The sequence below is a fragment of the Dendrobium catenatum genome, unplaced genomic scaffold (genome assembly GCF_001605985.2).
Source record: "Dendrobium catenatum unplaced genomic scaffold, ASM160598v2 fragScaff_scaffold_1196, whole genome shotgun sequence".
In the NCBI taxonomy this organism is placed as follows: Eukaryota; Viridiplantae; Streptophyta; class Magnoliopsida; order Asparagales; family Orchidaceae; genus Dendrobium; species Dendrobium catenatum.
In genome coordinates, this window is record NW_021319658.1 from 516,633 (window position 1) to 522,255 (window position 5,623).

The window sequence follows — 5,623 nt, forward strand, 5'->3', positions numbered from 1 at the left end:
ACCCAAAATGCTCTTTGCTTTCTTTTCTTTCCCTTCCTATTAATGTTCATTTCTCCTCAACTTTATCCTTGTTATGATTAGTTTTGAGATTTGGGCATTCAATCTTTATATGTCCAGACTTCTTGAATTTATAATAAATGACTTCATTAGAAACTTTTGCATTCTTATTGAACTTACCTTTGTTATAATGCTGACAACTTCATTACTTTCTCTTAAGGAAATTTTTGAATTGTCTAGTCATAAGTGTAATATCTTCTTCATCCCTAGACATTGATTGATCACTCTCTAAATCATCAACTTATAAAGCTATATTTTTCTCTTTTTGCATGTCACATGTTTCAATCTATCTTTAATTCACTCCTTGCTCGTAAACAATCAATGATCCAAGCAAATTATTAATATAATATACATTCAGATCTTTAGACTTAGCTATGTCAGTTATCTTTGCATCATAAGTAGTAACTACACAACGTAAGCTTTTATTAACTTTTTTTTTAATTAGTAGGTTCTCTACCTAAAGCATGTAATGAGGTAATAATCTGAGTAAACCTTACATACATATCAAAAATTGGCTAATTTGGTCTCATGCAAAATAGTTCGTAATCATGTAATAAAATGTTCAACCTATATTGCTTTACCTCATTTGTTCCATCATAAATTATGCAAAGTCTATCCTATATTTCTTTTCTAGTTTTGCAAGTAAAAACACGTATATAATCCTTAGATTTCAAAGCATGGAATAAATTATTTAAACATTTGGTATTTAATTATGCTAATTCTTTTTTTTCTAATATCCAATCAGTGAATGATATTTCAATTCTAAGGCCATCAAAAAGTCTAGTAGGTCTAGTGTAATATTTATATATTAATATCCACATGCAATAGTCAAGTGATTGCAAAAAAAGTAGACATGCAAGTTTTCAAAAAATCAAAAGAAATATTAAAGAATAAAGGTGGTCTAGTAATTGAATAACCTTCAACAGTATTTCGGTTTCCAAAATTAGCCATGATCATTTTTTGAAAAGTTGTCTAAATCTTAATTTTTGAAATTAGTTATGATTCCACTTAAAAGTTCATGTAAGTTGTTAGACTTTATAGAACTGTCCTAAGGCTAACCAAGGGGGGTGAATTGATTATTAAAAAAATTATTGGATATTTGAAAACCTTTTGAGATCTTCTTGAATGTTAAATCATGAATCCTGAAACATGTAGTTGGTTTATAAAAATAATTACTACTGATAATTTTTAACCATAAAATTATAAGTGCAGTAAAATAAAAATACTAGAAAAATAAAAGGTAATAAAAGAACACCAAATTTATAGTGGTTCGATCCAACTAGACCTACATCCACTCCCTGGAGACTCCTTCAAGTATTGCACTAAACATAAGTGACTTTCCTTTTGCCCCCATAATAAGGAGGAGAAGCCCTTACAAACTCTCTTCCACCAACCAGGTGCAGCAGAGAACCGTCGCCTTTAATACTCTCCAAGTAATGGCATCGTACCTTCTCATCATTTTTCTCCCTCCTGGTGAAGGCAGAGACCCTACTCATCCTTTTTCACCCTCTTGGTGAAGGTAGAGAATCTTGATTCAGTCTTGAAGATCTTCTCTCAAGAGCCTCCAAAGAAGTTGGGTAGAAACTTGAAGGAGATAAAAGATATCCTCACTTTGGGCAACCTTGTAAATCCCTCACAACTTTCCTTCATTACATCTTTCACTCTTTACTCACAAAATCTCAACCAAACACACTCTCCAAAAGGTTTATCTTAAGAGAAATTTGAAGCAAATGATAATATGATAGTTTTTAGGACTCTTTATATAAAAACCACATGTACAACCATCAAAAAATTGAAAATTTCAAGTGAGCCGACTTACATTCGTATGTATGATCGTAGATCATACAGTTCAATTAGTTCATAAAATCAAGACTTTGTTTGGTACAAACTGGGATGAACTTTATTATGCGCACTATTAGTCGTCTATACAAATTCATATATTACTATATGAATAGTTCAAAAAACAAATGTATTCATATGATATGGTCTTGTATGAATCTAATTTTGTACACTGTTAGTCATCTGTACTATCTAACAACGTACTGTATAAATAGTTCAAAAATGAATGTATTCGTATGGTACGCTCTGGTACAAAAGTAATTTCATGCTATATCAGCCGTTTGTATGACCTATCATCATACAGTATGAAAAGGTTAAAATGAACAAGTTCATTTAGTATGATAAGGTATAAAAAAGAAATTTCATACTCTATCAATCGTCTGTATAACCTGACATCGTACAGTATGAACAATTCAAAATAAACTAGTTCATTTGCTATTTTGTGGTACAAAAGGAATTTTGTACTATGTCAGTCGTTTGTACTAATTAACATCTTACAATACGAACAATTTAAAAAATTTACGCCTTGATTTGATTAACTGCATTCTCGAGGAAAAAGCTAACAAATCATATATTATGATTAAATATTGTATAGTACGGTCAGACTTAAAAAAAATTATAACTCTCCCTCTATGTGTTTCTGCATGGTTACCTAATTATAATCACTCTTACTCAGACTCATGAAATAAAAAATAGAGATATATAGACTCTATTACATGAAATCCTATCCTATCATGTCTTGAAATCTTCAATAATCTGGAGTAGTAAATGATTTTTTAAAATGTTAGTACACACAACAAACAGAAATATCCAATACATGCTAGGAGAAATAATAAATTTATCAGAACAATAATATTTTGCTATCATAAAACATCACAGTCTCTATCTTGATTTCTGAGTTGTAGCACTACTCTCTATGGATAATGAAAATAGCATAATCCATTAATACCTTCCAACCCTATATTTATAACACTGTGAAGGCTATAGGAGAGGATACACTTAAGGAATGATACAATGATTATATGATTTGTCTATCATATACAACTGAAAAAGGCTATGTATGATATATGCAGATAGTCATCTTTAGCATGGATTTGGAACACATCTAGTGAATACATGTGGAGAATGCCTCTTGGGTGAGTGCCTTGAGCAAGTCCTCTAAGGAAAATACCTCATGTTGGTGCTTTTTTCGAGTTCCATTCAGTTGGGGTCTCTAATATGACTCATGTGGACCTAATTATATGGCTGATAGGTGTACATCTCCTATCATTTAGATGATGGTCTCTCCAAGATAGGCTAATCAGTTTGCCTAGGATGACTCTTTATTTAGGACGTATTCTCATAAGGCTAGTACCTCATTGTGTTGAGATCTATTGAAGCAAGTTCCTCCTATAGTCAAACATGTCAATGGTGTATGCTTCCTTCATCGAGCTTTTCTATGGTGAGCTTCACTAAGATGAGTGCCTACCATTATTAAATCTTATTGGGGGTGGGTCCCCCTCTGAGTGGGACATGCATTGGTCGAACTCCTCTTAGGAAAGTTCGATTGGTCCCTCCGAGTTCTTACTAGCCACATTTTAGAATGTATAAACATATATTAACAAATTATAATTATTTGATATTCATAATAATAATAATTCAAATTAAACCCACATTAAATAATAAAATTAATTTTATTGTCTCTCTGAAAATTTTCTAGCTCGGTCGTTTGAGTAATTAGTGATTTTCTATGGTATCATATACCCTATCCTGATTTTTATGCAAAATAATTAGTTTGTCTGTTACATGAGATTTATTATGAGTTGACCGTATAACTTTAAGAATTACATCATGCCACTATATAAATCTACAAGACATGCTGCAAATCTTCATAGCTGAAAAAGCCCACCTCAGCCTAATTGAGTTTCTCAGAAGTCTAAAAGATTCAACTAGCTGTATACACATAAGTGTTGCATGGATGAGAGAGTAATTTGAAATGCTATATTTAATCCAAGGGAATTTTCACAAACACATGTGGAGAAGAAATAAGAAACAATAAATCATTAGATTAGTCAACCAAGAGCAAACAAAAGTCCACTTCTTGCTAATACTAAAAAACATCATATATTTCTGTGATTTCTTAGATGCCATATGAGAGTTTTTGTATTTAATTCTAAAAAGAAAATATACTTAAAAGGCTTATTAGTGAACAACTATTATTGATTGATAAGTTCAACAAGTGATATATTAAACATATTTTGGATCTCTCTTTAATTCATAGTTTATTTATATTAACTTTTTTCAAAAAAATAAATAATAAAGAATTTTTCATCAGTATAAAGTCAAAATTTTCTTCTAAAATAGGATGAATTTGATCTTATATGAATGGCTTTTTCTTGATAATGAAAGTATTCAAAACAATAGAAATTATTAACCAACTTCCAAAAGATGGCAATTTATGCACAAACTGATGGGATAAACAAATATTAATAACATGCCTTGTAATTCACATAGGATTCTTCACTGCATCAGCTGCACCCTAAACCCTAAACACAAACATTTTATTTTGCTGAAGTTGCAAATATGTTAAAATTTTGTTAACTAATGAACTGAGCTCATCAATTTGCGTCATACACTGCATGAAAGGAGCGTAAAAGTGCAGCTTATTTTGGTCTTTTTGTTGAAAATTTTGATTACCAATTAAGAGATTTTGTATTCAAATATGACATATGTGTTGCGTGTGTGAATTTGTCTTAATGACTTAAATGTCTCAAAACAAAATAAAAATAAAAAAAGAGCAGAAAATCAACGAATCCTGGATTAGTAAATGGCAGAGAGCAACTAATAGGAGGAGCGTGAAAAATAAAAAGAGCATGAAGAGTTCCACTAAGGTGATGAAAACCACCATGAGATCAGGGACCTTAGTCGGTTTCTAAGGCCCTGATTGATTTCAAAGAACTTAAGGTGAAGCAAATAAAATTTTTTATATGATTTTACAAGTGTGTTTGATTTTAATATAATGAAGAAATAGTTAAAGTTGGTCAAAACAGTAATAAATGCCTTTTACTGATAATTTTCCGCTCAATCTTAAACTTAATAATAATAACAATAATAATAATATAATCAATTTTTGACGTAGGGGTGCAGGTTGCTTGCATTTATAGTGTGATACATTTTAAGTACATGCATTCCAAGAATTCAAGTATTTGATTGGATGAATTTCAAATGCAATTTAAAACTTTGGTCAATTTGTATCTCACCCTTTAGTTCGACTTTGGTGTATTTGTAAATCATCATATTTATCTAATTTTCAAATATACTATGAATTATCTATCAGTATCGTTGCATGCCGCTAGCCACCGCATCGACCGCCAGCCCCGCCTGCCACCAACATTGCCCGCAGGCCACAGGACGTCACTCACCGTTGTCATCAATCACCTGCCGTCGCCAGCCACCAACCACCCGCTTTTGCTCGCCGGCCACTACATTTTATTTGACTCTACATTTATTTTTAAACAAACCAAACGACCTTTAGTAAAAAAATAAATGTATCACATTATGAAAAATAGAATCAAACTTTCACATTAAAAGAGACCATAATGAGCGAGGAGCTTGACATAAGTGCTGAATCAAAAATTCTCCATAAATAATATCAGAATCATGTTCTCAGAGCTGAGATTTTAACTGATAAATATGATGAAAAAGAGGGAGAAAGAGAAATTAGTTGAAAGAAAACTGAAAGAGAGAA